At 44.2% G+C, this 19,113-nt stretch overlaps 1 protein-coding gene across 2 annotated transcripts in view; it reads right to left on the bottom strand.

The window, feature by feature from the left end:
* The window catches only part of CNOT6L (CCR4-NOT transcription complex subunit 6 like), a 68,067-nt gene extending 53,411 nt beyond the window's left edge, over positions 1-14,656 (bottom strand). Inside the window, exon 1 of one of the 2 annotated variants that reach the window (XM_056568804.1) lies at positions 14,637-14,656. The gene's annotated coding sequence lies outside the window, so the exon portion shown is untranslated. Of the gene's footprint in view, positions 1-10,612; positions 10,923-14,636 lie in introns of those variants that run through there. The other variant, XM_056568802.1, reaches the window with a different exon arrangement.
* Positions 14,657-19,113: the final 4,457 nt, after the last annotated feature.

Genomic DNA, 19,113 nt, shown 5'->3' on the forward strand with positions numbered 1-19,113 from the left:
TGGGGTTGAAGTGTGATTATTTACCCCGATGGGGACAGCGCAGCGCTGGGCTCAAATTTTTTTGGGGGGGGGTTTGGGGGAAACACTTTTACATACCATGTAACCGCCATAATTTACAAAAATACCGTGATACACATATTTGGTCATACCGCCCAGCCCTACTTGTCCCTCATGACGATCCACTTGTCAGGGCCAATTTTCGCTTTTACACAAATTTTTTCCTCCTCGCCATATAATAGCCATAACTACTACGATACCTTTTAATTTTTAAACAACATTCTCCGAACCAAGAAGTAAAAGGTTGTTTTCTTTTCCATGCCATTTACCTTGAGGTTGAGATAACATGTTTTGATACTTTAGGCCGGCCTGATTACAGCAATACCAGATTTGTATAGTTTCTGTCATGTTTTACCAATTAAAAAATTCTGAACTTTAGAATTGTTTTAATTGCCATTTTTTTGACCCCTGTAATTAATATAATGCAACACTAACATGGGAAATTCTTGTTGGCGAGAATCCACGCAGGTGTATGTGCCAGAGAAAGAAACATTCATCATATCAAAATATACTAACTGACCCATTTTGAAAATTACTCAATGCACACGCCACTGTGCAGGGAAAATCACCAAACAAGAAAGACATTTTTTATTTGTATTATTTTTTTATAAATTATATGAAAATGGAAGAACTAGATAACAGAAATCAGATATCAACAATGACAGACATCAAGAGATTTAGTTACATTTTATTTACAAAAATGTTGCACAAATGACGCACCTGTGACTACGCGATTTTTCGTGCGACATTTTGACTGGAAAGCGAGAAAAGCAAGTTTTCAAAAACCTAACTACGTAAAATTTTTAAAATGGACTACGTGTAGTCTAGTATTTATTAACTGCGACAGTCGCAACTGCGCCAAAAAAAAGTTGCAAGTTGCAAAAACTGCGCAAATTTAAGCCAGCCCAGAGCTGGCGTACAAAACGGCTTTAGAGAGCAAATTTTATATTTCCCGCTGGCAGCCGACATCACGGCTCCAGCGGGAAATATATTACAACTGTACATCACTCTGCAGCCGCCTGTGCTCCGTCTGATTCTAACCCTGCTACCCCAACATAATGACATCCCCCTTGTCTCCTGCGCCGCACATCTCCCATCTGTCTGCTACCTGTCGCAAGACTACAACTTCCAGCATGCCCATACAGTGAGGGCATGCTGGGAGTTTTAGTATTGTAGAGGGCGGACAATGTGCGGCAGGGGCGGGGGTATGTACAGCAGTGTCCCCATCCCCATCATTATCTTAGGGTAGCGGGGATAGAATCAGAGGAGCCCGGGCGGCTGCGGAGTGATGCCAGCCCGGGCTCCTTTTAACATACCTCGGAGCCGCGCTCCACTTCAATCGCCCGGGCTCCTCATATATCCCGCGGCGCCGTGGTAAGGAGCCCAGGGTAGCCTCACTTCAGCAGCCGCCTGGGACTCCCACTGCCGGGCAGGGAGATGTGCAGGTGCCGTCCCTGCCATCCCTCAGCACTGCGGTACACGCCGAGAGATGGCAGGGACGGCTTTTGCACATCTACCTGCCCGGCTGTGAGAGTCCCGGGCAGCTGCAGTATTATGTCAGTCCGGGCTCCTTACCACAGCGCCGCGGAGTTTGGTGTAATTTCCTATTTCCCGCTGGGTCCCGTGTCACGTGACCAGGCTGGAAATATTAAATTACAGTGACTCTCTGATCACTGCAGCCAGGGAGCGGAGCGCATTACCACCCGCTTCCCTGGCTGGCACGACTACAAATCCCAGCATGTCCTTACAGAAAGGGCATGCTGGGAGAGTTGTAGGGGTGGGTGGGGGCGGGTGCTTGTCACCTGCCACACAACTACAGCTCCCAGCAGGCCCTTACAGTAAGGAAATGCTGGGAGTTGTAGTCATGTGATGCGGGAGATTGCCACAAACACCCAACCCCCCCCCCCACAACTCCCAGCATGTCCTTACTGTAAGGGCATGCTGGGAGTTGAAGTTGTGCAGCAGGTGGCAGGTGACAGGCTTGTCACCCCCCCTTACAACTGCCAGCATGCCCTTACAGTGGGAATATGCTGGGAGTTTTAGTCATGTGGTGCCGGAGATTGTTACCCACCCCCCCCCCCCCACACTACAACTCCCTGCATATCCTTACTGTAAGGGCATGCTAGGAGTTGTAGTCATGCGCGGGCGGGTGACAATAAATGTATTAACCTATTTTTCTTTTCTTTTTTTTCTCATTTCAGATCCGTGTATCCTGTGTACAGCTTCGATGACCAGCTTTTTTTAAATCAGTTTAATGTTAATAAAATGGTTAACGAGGGCTTGTGGGGGGAGTGTTTTTTGGAATACATTTTTTTTTTTTTAAATGTGTTGTGTTTTTTTTTTTTAACTTTACAGGCTTAGTAGTGGAAGCTGTCTTATAGACAGAGTCCATTAGTAAGCTGAGGCTTAGCGTTAGCCACAAAAACCGCTAGCGCTAACCCCCAATTATTACCCCGGTACCCACCACCACAGGGGTGCCGGGAAGAGCTGGTACCAACAGGCCCGGAGCCTCAATATGGCACTCCTGGGCCTAGGCGTTAACAGGCTGGCGTTATTTAGGCTGGGGAGGGCCAGTAACAATGGTCTTTGCCCATCCTGGTAACGTCAGGCTGTTGCTGCTTGGTTGGTATTTGGCTGAAAAGCAAAACAGGGGGGACCCTATGTGTTTTATTTTTTTTTTTAATAATTAATTATTTATGGGAAAAAATAAAACACATAGGGTCCCCCCTGTTTTGCTTTTCAGCCAAATACCAACCAAGCAGCAACAGCCTGACATTACCAGGGTGGGCGAGGACCATTGTTACTGGCCCTCCCCAGCCTAAATAATGCCAGCCTGTTACCGCCTAGGCCCAGGAGCGCCATATTTGACGCTCCGGGCCTGTTGGTATCGGCTTCTCCCAGCACCCCCGTGGCGGTGGGTACCAGGGTAATAATTGGGGGTTAGCGCTAGCTGTCTAGGGGGCTAACGCTAAGCCTCAGCTTAGTAATGGACTGTCTATAATACAGCTTCCACTACTAATCCTGTCAAGTAAATTTTAAAAAAACACCACGTTAAAAAAAAAATTTTATAAAAAAAAAAAAAAACACTGCCCCCAAAAGTCCTCATTAACCCTTTTATTAACATTAAACCAAAAAAAATGCTGATCACTGTACTCCCCTGAATCTAAAGTAATCCACAAGATACACAGATCTGAAGTGAGAAGAAAAAAAAATTAGTTCGTACATTTAGTGGAAAAAAAGTGGTTAAAAAAACAAAAAATCTATATCACACATTTTTTTCAAAGCTGCAAATTTGTGTTCTGAAGTAGTTTATTGTTTTTTGCTTAGGTGTGCTAAAAAAAATAAATAAATAAAAATACATGGTATTCAAAAGCGATTTATTGGTTTTTGCTTATGTAAGCCAAATTTATCAACCCCCCTGTGATAGTATAATAAACGTGTCACACATAAGCAAAGCCAAAAGAAAAAAAATGCCTACAGAACTTGCTTACCAAAGCAACGATGATAAATGTCCCCGAATATATCTAAAATAGATAGTGTTTTTCGGAGACCATAAATATCAATAATGTAGAATTACATCTTGTCTTATTCATTCCTGCTGGGAACCTGGTCCCCGATTTCAGTATCCAAAAGACCTCTCGGTCTAGGAGTTTTTGTTTATGATCTCCACCACGTACAGGAGCACTGACCCGTTCCAATGCCCTGGACCGAAATATTGGAAAAAACTACCCCGATAGTCAGCACAATGCTTACTAACCAGGGACACGTCGGGAAGCAAAATGTAGGATGTCAGACACATGCTTCCGGACCCTCACCTTTAAAGCATTTGTCGTACATCCCACATACTGGATGTTACATTCCCGATACGTGGCCTAGTATACAACAAATGTGGTATTGCAGTTAACCCCTTAAGGGCTGAGGTCCTTTTGGCCTTAAGACCAGAGCATTTTTTGCGCATCTGACCGCTGTCACATTAAGCATTAATAACACTGGGATGCTTTTACATATGAAGTTGATTCTGAGCTTGTTTTTTCCATGATATTCTACTTTATGTTAGTGGTAAATTTTCGTCAATACTTGCATCATTTCTTGGCGCAAAATTTCAAAATTTGCCCCATTGCCTCCCCCATCCCAGGTTTTATAATTATCTGTTCCCGAGGTCCGCGCTACTTCTGGCTCCTGCACGTCCTGCATTACACTGTGCGCTGCGCAATGACGAGTGACGTCCTCAACGCAACATCACCGTCAGTGCGCAGAGTGACAGCTCAGGACGCTGCAGGAGCCAGAAGTAGCGCGGACCCTGGGCCCTGGGAACAGGCAATTATAAAACCGGGGATGGGGAGGCAATGGGGCAGTGGCGGTTGTTGTACTAAGGACCGGCAGGGGGAGAGAAGCTGGCGGCGGTCTCTGGCCCCACAAAAGCAGCTGCAGTTAATTGACTTAAAGCGCCCGCTTTAAATCAATGATCTGCAGCCGCCTCTTCGTGGGCCGGGGGGGGGGGGAAGAAATCGCCGATCACTTATACCGGAATATCGGTATAAGTTATTGGCTATCGGCCTGAAAGGTCACAGACTATCAGTATCGGCCCTAAAAAAAAAAAATAAAAAAAAAATAAAAATAAAAAAAAAAAATAAATAAAAAAAAATGGTATTTTGACCTTAAGGACCAGAGCATTTTTTTTTGCAATTCTGACTAACTCTGGGATGCTTGTACTTATGAATTTGATTCCGAGATAGTTTTTTTGGAATATATTCTACTTTATGTTAGTGGTACATTTTCATTGATACTTGCATCATTTCTTGGTGAAAAATTCCAAAGTTTCATAAAAAATTTGAAAGTTTTGCATTTTTTGGAATTTTAAAGCTCTGCTTGTAAGGAAAATGGACATACCAAATAAATTATATATTGATTCACATATACAATATGTCTACTTTATATTTGCATCATAAAGTTGACATGTTTTTACTTTTGGAAGACATCAGAGGGCTTCAAAGTTTAGCAGCATTTTTCCAATTTTTCAAGTTAAGTTCAAAATCTGAATTTTTCAGGGTCCAGTACAGTTTTGAAGTGAATTTGAGGGTCTTCATGTTAGAAATACTCCATAATGGACCCCATTATGAAAACTGCACCCCTCAACATATTCAAGAGGACATTCAGAAAGTTAGTTAACCCTTTATGTTTTACAGGAATAGCAGAATTTCTCTCGAGTAATGAAACATGTGGATGTAAAGTGCTTTGTGTGCACAGTAGAGGGCTCAGAATAGAGGGAGCGACAATGGAATTTTGGAGAGAGAATTTGGTTGGAACAGAAGTCTGGGGCCATGTGCATTTACAAAGCCCCCATGATGCCAGAACAGCGGACCCCCCCCCCCCACATGTGACCCCATTTCGGAAACTACACCCCTCACAGAACATAAGGGGTGCAGTGAGCATTTACACCCCACTGGCGTTTTTAAATATCTTTGTAACAATGGGCTGTGCAAATGAAAAATTACATTTTTCGTTTCCACAGACCACTGTTCCAAAAATCTGTCAGTCACCTGTGGTGTGTAAATGTTCACTGTACCCCTTGCTATGTTCTGTGAGGGGTATAGTTTCTGAAATGGGGTCACATGTGGGTATTTTTTTTTTTTTTTTGCGTTTATTTGCGTTTAGCCAGCATGGGTTTACTAAGGATAGAAGTTGTCAAACCAATCTAATTTGCTTTTATGAAGAGGTGAGTAGAAGCCTTGACAGAGGAATGGCTGTGGATATAGTGTTTCTGGATTTTGCTAAAGCGTTTGATACTGTCCCTCATAGACGTCTGACAGGTAAGTTAAGGTCTTTGGGTTTGGAAATTTTAGTTTGTAACTGGATTGAACACTGGCTCATGGATCGTACCCAGAGAGTGGTGGTCAATGATTCGTACTCTGATTGGTCCCCGGTTATTAGTGGTGTACCCCAAGGTTCTGTACTGGGCCCGCTGTTGTTTAATTTATTTATCAATGATATAGAGGATGGTACTAACAGCTCTGTTTCTATCTTTGCAGATGACACCAAGCTTTGTAGCACGGTACAGTCTATAGAGGATGTGCATAAGTTACAAGATGACTTGGATAGACTAAGTGTCTGGGCATCCACTTGGCAAATGAGGTTCAATGTGGATAAATGTAAAGTTATGCATCTGGGTACTAATAACCTGCATGCATCGTATGTCTTAGGGGGATTAAACTGTCAGAGTCACTGGTAGAGAAGGATCTGGGTGTACAAGTAGATCACAGACTACAGAATAGCATGCAATGTCAGGCTGCTGCTTCCAAAGCCGGCAGGATATTGTCATGTATCAAAAGAGGCATGGACTCAAGGGACAGGGACATAATACTCCCCCTTTATAAATCATTGGTACGGCCTTACCTGGAATATGCTGTTCAGTTTTGGGCACCTGTCCCTAAAAGGGACACTGCGGAGTTGGAAAGGGTGCAGAGACGCGCGACTAAACTAATATGGGGAATGGAACATCTTAGCTATGAGGAGCGATTAAAGGAGTTACAATTGTTTAGTCTTGAGAAGAGACGTTTAAGGGGGGATATGATAAACGTATATAAGTATATTAATGGCCCATACAAAAAATATGGAGAAAAACTGTTCCAGGTTAAACCCCCCCAAAGGACGAGGGGGAACTCCCTCCGTCTGGAGAAGAAAAAGTTTAGTCTCAAGGGGCGACACGCCTTCTTTACCATGAGAACTGTGAACTTATGGAACAGTCTACCTCAGGAACTGGTCACAGCAGGAACAATTAACAGCTTTAAAACAGGATTAGATACATTCCTGGAACAAAATAAGATTAATGCTTATGAAGAAATATAAAATCTCATCCCTTCCCCAATATCGCGCCACACCCCTACCCCTTAATTCCCTGGTTGAACTTGATGGACATATGTCTTTTTTCGACCGTACTAACTATGTATGTCAGAACTGCTGTAAAATCAGCCACCCCTGTGCATATCACCAGTTTAGGCCTAAAATGTACATAGTGCGCTCTCACTCCTGAGCCTTGTTGTACGTCCGCAGATCACTTTATATCCACATATGGGGTATTTCTGTACTCCGGAGAAATTGTGTCACAAATTTTGGGGGTCCTTTTACCTCTTGAAAATTAAAAGTATGGGGCAACCCTGTATATTCACATGGGGGGCAAAACTACAACTCCCAGCATGCACTGACAGACTGTGCATGCTGGGAGTTGTAGTTCTACAACAGCTAGAGGCACACTGGTTGGGATTAGGAAACTCTGCATTAGGTAACAGACTACCGCAGTGTTTCCGCACCAATGTCTGTTTCCTAAACACTACAACTACAACTCCCAGCATGCCCACACAGCCGAAGGGCATGTTGGGAGTTGTAGTTATGCAACAACTGGAGGAGAACAGTTTGGAGACCACTGTGTAGTGTTTTGCAAACTGTAGCCCTACAGATGTTGCAAATCTTCAACTCCAAGCATGCCCAGGTATGCTGGGAGTTGTAGTTCGGCAACATCTGAAGGGCTGAGAGTCTTCGCATGCTTTGAATTGACATTTGGAGCGCTACAGTTTGGACACCACTGTATAATGGACTCCAAACAGTGCCCTTCCAGATGTTGCAAAACTGCAACTCCCAGCATGCTGAGACTTTCCGGGCATGCTGGGAGTTGTGGTTCTGCAACATCTAAAGGGCCAGATGTTAAAGCATTACAACTCGCAGCATGCCTGGACTGTGGGCATGCTGATCGTTGTAGTTTTGCATTATCTGGAAGGACACAGTTTAAAGACCACTGCACAGTGGTCTCCAAACTGTGGCCCTACAGATGTTGCAAAACTACAACTCCCAGCATGACCAGACAGAAAAAGGCTAACTGGGCATGCTAGGACTTTACAGTGATCTTCACTGCTGCCTTTGATTTTGCCGTCACTTGCCTGCCGTGCTTTCAGCCGCCGGTCCCCGCATGATCGCAGGTAACTAACACCCCCCCCCCCCCCCCCCCACATCAGCGCCACCATCTTCCCCCGCTCTGAACTGGACTTTCAGGGCCGGGCAGAGTGGTGGAAAATGAACTTCCACCTCGCTCCTATCCTTTAGGATGATGGTGGCTGTCTCCAACAGCTCTGATCATCCCTATTTTCTGGGCTATTGGGTCACCAGAGATCCGATCAGCCCGGAATCGCCGGACTGCCTCCCCCAGTGGTTTGCACGGGAGTACCATGGAGCAAGGGCGTACCTGTACACCCTTGGTCCCCAACAGGTTAATGTAGTGCCAACTTTATCTACAGTGATCCCTCAACATTCCACCCTGACAGATAACACACTCTTTGCCTTTGATAATGAAATTTGTGAGGTGGCTTTGTTCTGCATATGCACCTTGGGGAAGATTTATCAAAACCAGTCCAGAAGAAAAGTTGTCTTTTCAAAAATGAAAGAAGTAAAAACTTTTCCTCTGGACGGGTTTTAATAAATGTCCCCCTTTGAGTGTATTTATACCTTTAGGGTCTATTCACATGTACAGTATTCTGCGCAGATTTGATGCTCAGGATTTCAAGCTTTGTTTAGTCAAGCAGCCACACAGGGGGTCTGCGAGTTGCTGAGTCTACTAAGAGATCACAGAGCAGCCATGATGTCTGAGTGCACAGCGCATGGCAACAGCTGTAGGCACAAAATGGGTCGGGTCACCGGCGGATCTGCAGCGTGAAATACGCTGCGGATCCGTTATGTGTGACCCTACTCTAATACGGGATTTCCCAAGACTGCATGAGTGCACTATTCTAACCATTTTACCTAACCCGAGGACTCTTTCCAGTAAGAAAAGGCTAGGTTCTGCAATTAAAATTAGAGACGCAAAATGTCTACATAAACTGTACAAGCTTTAACGTGTCAATCTACAAAATTTTCTGGAAAAACAATCTAAAGAGGTAAAAGCATCTTTGGCAGCCTGTGAGATCCCATAGATACAAACAACTCTAGCACAACAGAAGAACTACATACAAAAGGTAGGAAATTAAGGGAGAAATGAAATCTCTTAGGCTGCATTCACACCTTGATTTTTACATACGGGTGCCGGATCCAGCTGGGGGAGGGGCAAACCGGGCACTCCCGTACCCCAGCGGGATCAGCCTGTGACTCCATTTACTTTAATGAGCCGACCGGAGTCAAACGGTGACTCCGGTCGGCTCAGTTTTGACCCGTATGCCGTTTCCTGACCTAAAACCGTAGTATACTACGGTTTTAGGTCCGGTCCAAAACCGGATACGGGTCAAAACTGAGCCGACTGGAGTCACCGTTTGACTCCGGTCGGCTCATTAAAGTAAATGGAGTCACGAGCTGATCCGGCTGGGGTACGGGAGTGCCCGGTTTGCCCCTCCTCCAGCCGGATCCGGCACCGGCGAATGCCGCCTTAGTAAGGTAGCCTGGCAAAGAAAAATCCTGGAGCAGAGGATAATGGACCTTATATTTGAGAAATAAAAGTCTGCAAGCTGGGCAGAGAATAATCCCCACCGCTGCCTTGGTTGTTTTACTTCTTTGCTAGGCCCAGGCTGTGTGTTTGTGTCTGGGCCACCTCCTCTTCCTTCCTACATATAAATCGTGTGAAAATATATATACATACACAGGTTACGCAATCACCAGCAGAAAAATAGTGTGTGTTTGTACTTCAGGTATTTTCAATAGGCCTGAGAATGCAGGAAGTGAGGGCAGGCCTCGGCTACTAGATCACATCAATAGGGAAGCCAGGCACTAGATGAAGTATGGTTGCTTTTTGTTTTACTAGCCACACAACTAGATTGTTTTACTACAGCACAGTGTCCAGGTCAGTGTTTTTTCTATCAGGGTGATTCCAGCTGTTGCAAAACTACAACTCCCAGCATGCCCGGACAGCCGAAGGCTGTCCGGGCATGCTGGGAGTTGGTAGTTTTGCAACAGCTGGAGGCTCTCTGGTTGGGAAACACTGATCCAGGTAGTAGCACAATACAAGGCATATGGGGCTGATACATTTATAACAATTCTAATTAATTTAACAACTTCTATCATGTCACCTCATGGTGTTATCACTAGTGTGCCAACACATTCCATGTATATTTTATAGAGATATGGGCCTATATTCCTCTCACCAGGGTTGACCCAATTCCCATTGTATAGGGGCTCCATAGCCACTGTATGTGCCTCATGGGCCAGGATGGGAAGAGAAACAATGAGCACACGAGGGGAGGTCAACAAGCAAAGGAAGCAAAATTAAACAACAAACAAGCGGCCTGGCCTGAGCCCCGACATATTTACGTGTGCAAGACAAAGAGACAGGAAAACTTGTGTGAGGGGAGGGCGAGCTGTGCTATACAATAGGGAGAGGAGGTTGGCAATGGGGGCTGGCGGGACTTCACCTCCATTCACACCTCTCCGCACGGGAAGTAAAGCGTGGCGGGGCCTTACCCGGGGGAGGGGGGGGGTGCTAATTGGTAGGACCCGGGCACATGTGCATACACATTACAGCATGCCAAGACAAAGATCCACATCCCCCTTCTCCGGCGCACACATTCACTGCCTCCTCCCTCACCTGCATTCAGCGCCTCACAACACGGCGGGCTCAGTAGCTGTCCTCCGTTCGGGCCTGGTTGTTGTTGTTGTTGCTCCTGCTGCTGGCGGCGGCGGCGGGGGGTCGGGGCTAAGCGGGAGTCAGCAGACAGTAAATACATGCAGGCAGCAGGCGATGCGGGGGAACTGGCCGAGCTCCGGTCTCCTAGGTTCGCTCTCCTCCTACTCCCGGGCTTCTTGTAGTCCGCGCTCGTTCGGTGGTTGGACTCCCCGGCCGCTCGTTAGCGCTGCCCGCTGAGAGCAGGGATATAAATATTGAGATGAATAATCAGGGTGAGGAGGATGTGTGTACACTGAGGGGGAGAGAAGGGGGCGTTCACAGGCCGAGGCGGGTTCCTCTGATGATGATGATGATGAGGAGGTGATGATGACAGAGGAAGAGGAGGGGACACGGCCGCACCGCTCCGGCTATTTTTAGGCGGTGGAGTGAAGGAGTCTTCCAGATGTCTTGGGGTCTCTGAACATCGTAGTTATCGGGGGTCAGGATACAGATGGCGTCACTAGGGCATACAGCAGAGAAACGCCCCCAATGTCGAATGTGCATGCACACCACGTTTTTGCAATACAGTTCCCGTATCAGGTTTTTGATGAAAAACTGATTCCTCAAAACCTGACTAAACTGTATCTTCAACCCGTATAAGGTTTGAAAAACTATGTCCGGTTGCATCCGTTTTTTAACCCCTTAATGACCAAGCCCATTTTCACCTTAAGGACCAGGACAATTTTATTTTAGCGTTTTCGTTTTTTTTCCTCCTCGCCTTCTAAAATCCATAACTAATTTATATTTCCATCTACAGACCCATATAAGGGCTTGTTTTTTTTTTGCGAGACCAATTGTTCTTTGTAATGAAACCTCTCATTTTACCATAAAATGTATGGCGGACCCAAAAAAAAATTTGTTTAGGGAGGAAATTTAAATGAAAACCAAAATTTTGCACATTTTGGAGGGTTTAGTTTTCACACTGTACACTTTACGGTAAAAATGATAGGTGTTCTTTATTCTGTGGGTCAATACGATTAAAATTATACCCATGGCTAGATACTTTTATATTTTTGTACTGCTTAAAAAAAATCAAAAACTTTTTGTAGAAAATCAGTAATCTAATTTTCTATTTTGACCACCTATAACTTTTTCATTTTTCCGTATATAGGGCGGTATGAGGGCTAATTTTTTGCGCCGTTATCTGTACTTTTTTTTAGATACCACATTTGCATATATAAAACTTTTAGATAATTTTTTATAATTTTTTTTTTTTTAAAGTGACAAAAAAGCAGGATTTGTGGAATTTTTACATTTTTTACGTTAACGCCATTGATAGTTCGGACATTTACGCACGCGGCGATACCAAATATGTTTATTTAAAAAAAATTATGCTTTTTGGGGGTAAAATGGGAAAAACTGACAATTTTTATTGGGGGAGGGGATTTTTCAACTTTTTTTTTACACTTTTTATGTCCCCATAGGGGACTATCTATAGCAATCGTTTGATTGCTAATACTGTGCAGTGCTATGTATAGGACACAACACTGCTCAGTATTATCGGTGATCTTCTGCTCGATCGCAGACCAGAGCAGAAGACTCCGGGAGACGGACGGAGCTAGGTAAGGGGACCTCCGGCTGTCATGCTGGATGATCGGATCCCCACGGCAGCGCTGCGGGCGATCCGATCATCCAATCAAAATGCCGCAGATGCCGTGATCTGTATTGATAACGGCATCGGAGGGGTTAATGGCGGACATCCGCCATTACCGGTGGGTCCCCAGCTGCTGCTAGCAGCCGTAACCTGCTGTGTATGACACGAGCACCCTTCCGATGCTCGCGGTCATACACAGGACGTAAATGTACGTCCTGGTGCGGGAAGTCCCGCCAAACCAGGACGTACATTTACGTCAGTGGTCGTTAAGGGGTTAAGGAAAAAAACGTATACGTTTTTAACTCTTCACTCCATTTTGAATAAAGTTTCACTTGTTTGATTGAAATTCCAAGAAAAAAAACTGTGCAAAGTCAAAAACCGGATGGTGAAAACCGGATGGAACCATATGCACATACGGTTCCCATTGACTCCCATGTTTAAAAAAAAACGTATATGGTTTAATACAGTTTTTCACCTGGACCAAAAACCGTGGTAGACTACGGTTTTAGATACGGGGAAAAAACTGACAAAACCGTACATGATGCAAAACGGACACAACCTGATGCATCTTTTGGCATACGGTTTTCAATGGAGAGTCAATACATACAGTTTTCAATACGGTTCCATACGGTTTTCACATTGAAAAGGTATACGGGAACTGTATTGCAAAAACGTGGTGTGAATGCACCCTCACCATGACAGGAATATGTATGTGTACCCAGTCACATAGACACAAGTTCATCCATCCTACTTCACCCTAAACAATGACTGTGTTTACAGCATAGGTAATAAGGCCTGGTTCACACTATGGCATTTAGGACCAGAATTCCATTTAGGAATTTTAGTTGAAAATTCGGCTGCTTGAAGGTAAAATCCAGGTGAATAGGTTTTTCGTTAACCCATGCACACTGCAGAATTTTTCTGGACGTAATTTCTAGCTAAAAATTCTGCCAGAACATGGAATCCGCCCTGCAGACATTGCCATTTATTGGGACAGCAATGTCCTGGACGTACTCCGAATCTCCTGCCGGTAATTTTCCGCCCTTGGATTCTGGGGGAGATGTATCAAAACCTGTCCAGAGGAAAAGTTGCTGAGCTGCCAATAGCAAACAGTCAGATCGCTTCTTTCATTTTCAAAGAGGCCTGTGAAAAATGAAAGAAGCAATCTAATTGGTTGCTATTGGCAACTGTAAAAATCTTTCTTTACACTGGTTTTCATAAATCTTCCCCTCTGTGTTTAGTTGGGGAACAGATCAGCCCTATTGAATTGGGCTAATCTGCCAAAACCACTACAGAGATATGGGGGAGATTTATCAAAACCTGTGTAGGAAAAAAGTGGTGCAGTTGCCCATAGCAACCAATCAGATTGCTTTTTTTTCATTTTTCACAGGCCTCCACCATGCTTTTAGGTCCCACATAAAAACAAGTAAAAGTAAAGACTAGGGCCCCACTCACATTTGTACGGATTCTGCCTTGCGGTACTTTTTAATGGGAATTCCATTGCACAGTTCACGTGTCGGAAGTTCCAATGAGGATTTGGGTTGCAAAAGAAGACTGAGCATGTTCAATCTTCCAGTGAAATCAGACAGATTACACCTAAAATAGTGCTATAGATAAAAGAGCCGATTACAGATAATTTTGGACAATGCAAATCTACTAAGGAATTCTACAAGGAAAATGTCCACCAATACACAGTAGAGTCACACATAGCATATAGGCAGCGTAAAAACCGCTACACAGCAGGAAATCCAATGCGTATTCGAGCAGACACAGGACTATCCGCAGCAGCCCTGTGTGTGCAGTAAGGTTTGGAGACGGGCCTGCACATCACAATCACATTGTGCTGGGCCCACTTCCAAACCTTACTGCACACACAGGGCTGCATCCAGGTACCCCAGTGTATCTGCTTATAGAAGAATACGCAGCACAGTTTTTCAGAGTGAAATATGCTGCATATACGCTATGTGTGACCCTACACTAACGCTATTTTTGGAGAGAAAAAAAAACTTAATCTTGTGACTGAGAAATGAGGAGGCAGTTTTTTTGGCATTTCTTCAGGTCAGAAAAATACCAAACAATAGTGGGTCCGCGGAAGGCCTATTCACACGAATGTTAAGAGTCACAGAGCAGAATTCCCAGGCGCAATTTTACACACACAAATTCTGGTGTTTTTTAGAAAACTACCCTGCAGTTTGTGAGCCAAAGTCAGAAGTGGATGCAGTAGTAAGAAGTATAAGTCCTTCCTTTATATCTCCCATCCTTTTGAATACACTTTGGCTAAAAAACGGCAGTGTCAGTTTAAAAAAAAAAAAAAAAACTTGGCGGCAATCAGCGCCGGCAGGGGTCTCCTACCTTGCCCTGGTCCAGCGGGGGTCCCCTCGGGATCAGCAGGATCGGCGGCAGCAGCGGTGGCGGTCCCGGTGGCAGGATACAGCAGGATGTGAGGCCTATTCACCTCCTGCTGTTGCTTAGCAACAACTCGCAGCATGCACAGCCAAAGGGCATGCTGGGAGTTTGCTACTTCTGGAGTTCCAACTACAACTCCCAGCATGCCCTTTGGTAGTCTGTGAATGCTGGGGGTTGTAGTTATGCAACAGCTGGAGGCACATTTTTTCTATGAAAAAGTGTGCAGCCAGCTGTTGCATAACTACAACTCCCAGTATGCACAGACTACCAAAGGGCATGCTGGGAGTTGTAACATAGTGCCTCCAGCTGTTGCAAAACTAGAACTCCCAGCATGCCCTTCGACTGTCAATGCATGTTGATTGTTGCAGTTTTGGGACAGCTGGAGACACATTGGTTGTGAAACCGAGTTTGTAACCTAACTCAGTGTTTTGCAACCAGCGTGCCACAGCTGTTGCAAAAATACAACTCCCAGCATGCACTGAGAGACTGTACGTGCTGGGAGTTCTAGTTTTGCTACAGCTGGACGCACATTGGTTGCGAAACACTGTTAGGTAACAAACTCTGTGTTTCGCAACCAGTGTGCCTCCAACTGTTGCATAACTACAACTCCCAGCATGTATGGTGTGTCAGTGCATGCTGGGAGTTGTAGTATTGCAACGGCTGGAGGTCCCCCCCCCCCCACACACCCATGTAAATGTACAGGGTACATTCACACGGGCGGGTTTACAGCGAGTTCTGCTGAAAGTTTGAGATGCGGCAAATCTTCCACCGCAGCTCAAATTCCAGCAAGAAAATCATTGTAAACCTCCGCCCGTGAGAATGTACCGTAAAAACACTACACTAACACATAATAAAGGGTAAAACACTACATATACACATACCCTTACACAGTCGCCGTTAAATTTCCGTTAAAGTTGAATGTGAAAATGAAAAAATATTTTTTTTCACTAAAATGCTGGTGTTACCCTACATTTTTCATTTTCACAAGGGAGAATAGGAAAAAGACCACCAAAATGTGTAGCCCAATTTCCTTTGAATAAGAACATACCCCATATGTGGATGTAAAGTGCTCTGCGGGCGAACTACAATGCTCAGAAGAAATGGAGCGCCATTGGGCTTCTGGAGAGAGAATGTGTCCGAAATTGAAGGCCATGTGTGTTTACAAAACAATGAACAATGGACCCCCCCACATGTGACCCCATTTTGGAAACTACACCCCTCACTTATTGTAATAAGGGGTACAGTGAGCATTTATACCCCACAGTGGTCTGTGAAAATGAAAAATTTAATATTTCATTTGCACAGCCCACTGTTCCAAAGATCTGTCAAACGCCAGTGGGATGTAAATGTTCACTGCACCCCTTATTAAATTCTGTGAGGGGTGTACTTTTCTCCAATTACCCCTTGTGAAAATGAAAAATTTGGGGTAAAACCAGCATTTTAGTGAAAAAAAAATCTAATTTTTCATTTTCACATCCAACTTTAGCGGAAATTTGTCAGGCACCTGTGGGGTGTTAAGGCTCATTGTACCACTTGTTGCGTTCCTTTAGGGGCGTAGTTTCCAAAATAGTATGTCATGTTTTGTTTTTTTTGCTGTTCTGGCACCATAGGGGCTTCCTAAATGCGACATGCCCCCCAAAAACCATTTCATTAAAATTTTCTTTCCAAAAGCCAAATGTGACTTCTTCTCTTTTGAGCATTGTAGTTCACCTGCAGTGCACTTTATGTCCACACGTGGGGTATTTCCATACTCAAAAGAGATGGGGTTGCAAATTTTGGGGGGAATTTTCTCCTATAACCCCTTGTAAAAATGTAAAATTAACATCCAACTTTAACGAAAAGTCGTCAAACACCTGTGGGGTGTTAAGGATCAGCAGACCCCTTGTGACGTTCCTTGAGGGGTGTAGTTTCTAAAATGGTATGCCATGTTGTTTTTTATTTATTTTTTCCTGTTCTGGCACCATAGGGGCTTCCTAAATGGGACATGCCCCCCAAAAAGCCATTTCAGAAAAACTCACTCTCCAATATCCCATTGTCGCTCCTTCCTTTCTGAGGCCTCTGGTGCACCCACAGAGCACTTACATACACATATGAGGTAATTCCTTACTTAAGAGAAATTGAGTTACAAATTTTGGGGGGCTTTTTCACCTTTTACACTCGCCTGTTCTTGGGTCTACAAGAACAGGCGAGTGTAAAAAATGAAGATTTTGAATTTTCTCCTTTATCTTGCTGCTATTCCTGTGAAACACCTAAAGGGTTAACACACTTTCTGAATGTCATTTTTAATACTTGGAGGGTGCAGTTTTTATAATGGGGTCATTTATGGGGTATTTCTAATGTGAAGACCCCTCAAATCCACTTCAAAACTGAGCTGGTCCCACCGCCACACCCACCCCCTGTATGTCAGCACTGGGAACGCTGTGTGATTGACACACAGGTCACAGTGCATGCGCCTTTCAGCTAATCTAACATGAGTGCCGCTGTATGTCATCCAGCGAGTGCTTGCACCTGCTGCCGTCCTTCTCAGTGTGCCTGTGCAGTGCTAGCTGAATGACACGCGCGCACGTTAGATTAACTGAAGGGCGCATGCGCTGGGTCCTGTGTGGCAATCATACAGCGGTCCCAGTGCTGACATACAGGGGGTGGCGGGACATCGCGTACCTCGCGCCATGCCCATCCGACCGTCAGTGGCTTTCATCAAAAGCATTTTTTGGGCTAATGAAAGCCTGCAAATATTAGGTAAAAACATTGCTATACCCACCACCTGCACAAAGTACAAAGGCTGTGGGCAGGTTATTGCACCCAGATTTCATGACAGTTGTGCTTTTCACCTTAAGGACCAGAGCATTTTTGCACATCTGACCACTGTCACTTTAAGCATTAATAACTCTGGGATTCTTTTACTTATGAATTTTCGTGACATATTCTACTTTAACATAGTGGTAAATTTTCATCAATACTTGCCTCATTTCTTGGTGAAAAATTCCAAAATGTCATGAAAAAGTTTAACATTTTGCATTTCTTTTTTTCTCTTTGAAGCTCTCTGCTTATAAGGAAAATGGACATCCCAAATAAATTATATATTGATTCACATATACAATATGTCTACTTTATGTTGGCATCATAAAGTTGACATGTTTTTACTTTTGAAAGACATCAGAGGGCTTCAAAAGTTCAGCAGCAATTTTCCAATTTTTCACAAAATTTTCAAAATCAAAATTTTTCAGGGACCAGTTCAGATTTGAAGTGGATTTGAAGGGCCTTCATATTAGAAATCCCCCATAAATGACCCCATTATAAAAACTGCACCCCTCAAAGTATTCAAAATGACATTCAGAAAGTGTGTTAACCCTTTGGGTGTTTCACAGGAATAGCAGTAAAGTGAAGTAGAAAATTCTAAATCTTCATTTTTTTACACTCGCATGTTCTTGTAGACCCAGTTTTTGAATTTTTACAAGGGGTAAATGAAGAGAAATCCCCCAAAATGTGTAAACCAATTTCTCTCGAGTAAGGAAATACCTCATATGTGTATGTGAAGTGTTCGTCGGGCGCAGTAGAGGGCCTAGAATGGAAGGAGCGACAGTGGGATTTTGGAGAGTGAGATTTTCTGAAATGGTTTTGGGGGGGGGCATGTCACATTTAGGAAGCCACTATGGTACCAGAACAGCAAAAAAAAAAACAACATGGCACACTATTTTGAAAACTACACCCCTCAAGGAATGTAACAAGGGGTACAGCGAGCCTTAACATTCCACAGGTGTTTGACAACTTTTAGTTAAAGTTGGATGTGTAAATACATTTTTTCCTACTAAAATGCTGGTTTTCCCTCAAATTATAAATTTTTGCAAGGGGTAACATGAGAAAATGCCCCCCCAAATTTTTAACCCATCTCTTCTGAGTATGGAGGTGTGGACGTAAAGTGTGGACATAAAGTGCACTGCAGGTGAACTACAATGCTCAGAAGAGAAGGAGTCACATTTGGCTTTTGGAAAGCAAATTTAGCTGAAATGGTTTTTGGGGGGCATGTTGCATTTAGGAAGCCCCTATGGTGCCAGAACAGCAAAAAAAAAAAAAATGGCATACTATTTTGGAAACTACACCCCTCAAAGAACGTAACAAGGGATACAGTGAGCCTTAACACCCCACAAGTGTTTGACAAATTTCTGCTAAAGTTGGACGTGAAAATGAACAATTTGATTTTTTTTTTCACTAAAATGCTGGTGTTACCCCAGATTTTTCATTTTCACAAGGGGTTGTATGTGGATGTAAAGTGCTCTGCGGGCGAACTAACTACAATACCCAGAAGAGAAGGAGCGCCATTGAGCTTTTGGAGAGAGAATTTGGTTGGAATATGTGCGTTAACCTGTTAAGGACCCAGGAAGTACCGGTACGTCCTGAGTCTGCTCCCGTTCTATAGTGATGG

This window comes from Hyla sarda, chromosome 1, assembly GCF_029499605.1.
Source record: "Hyla sarda isolate aHylSar1 chromosome 1, aHylSar1.hap1, whole genome shotgun sequence".
NCBI lineage: Eukaryota > Metazoa > Chordata > Amphibia > Anura > Hylidae > Hyla > Hyla sarda.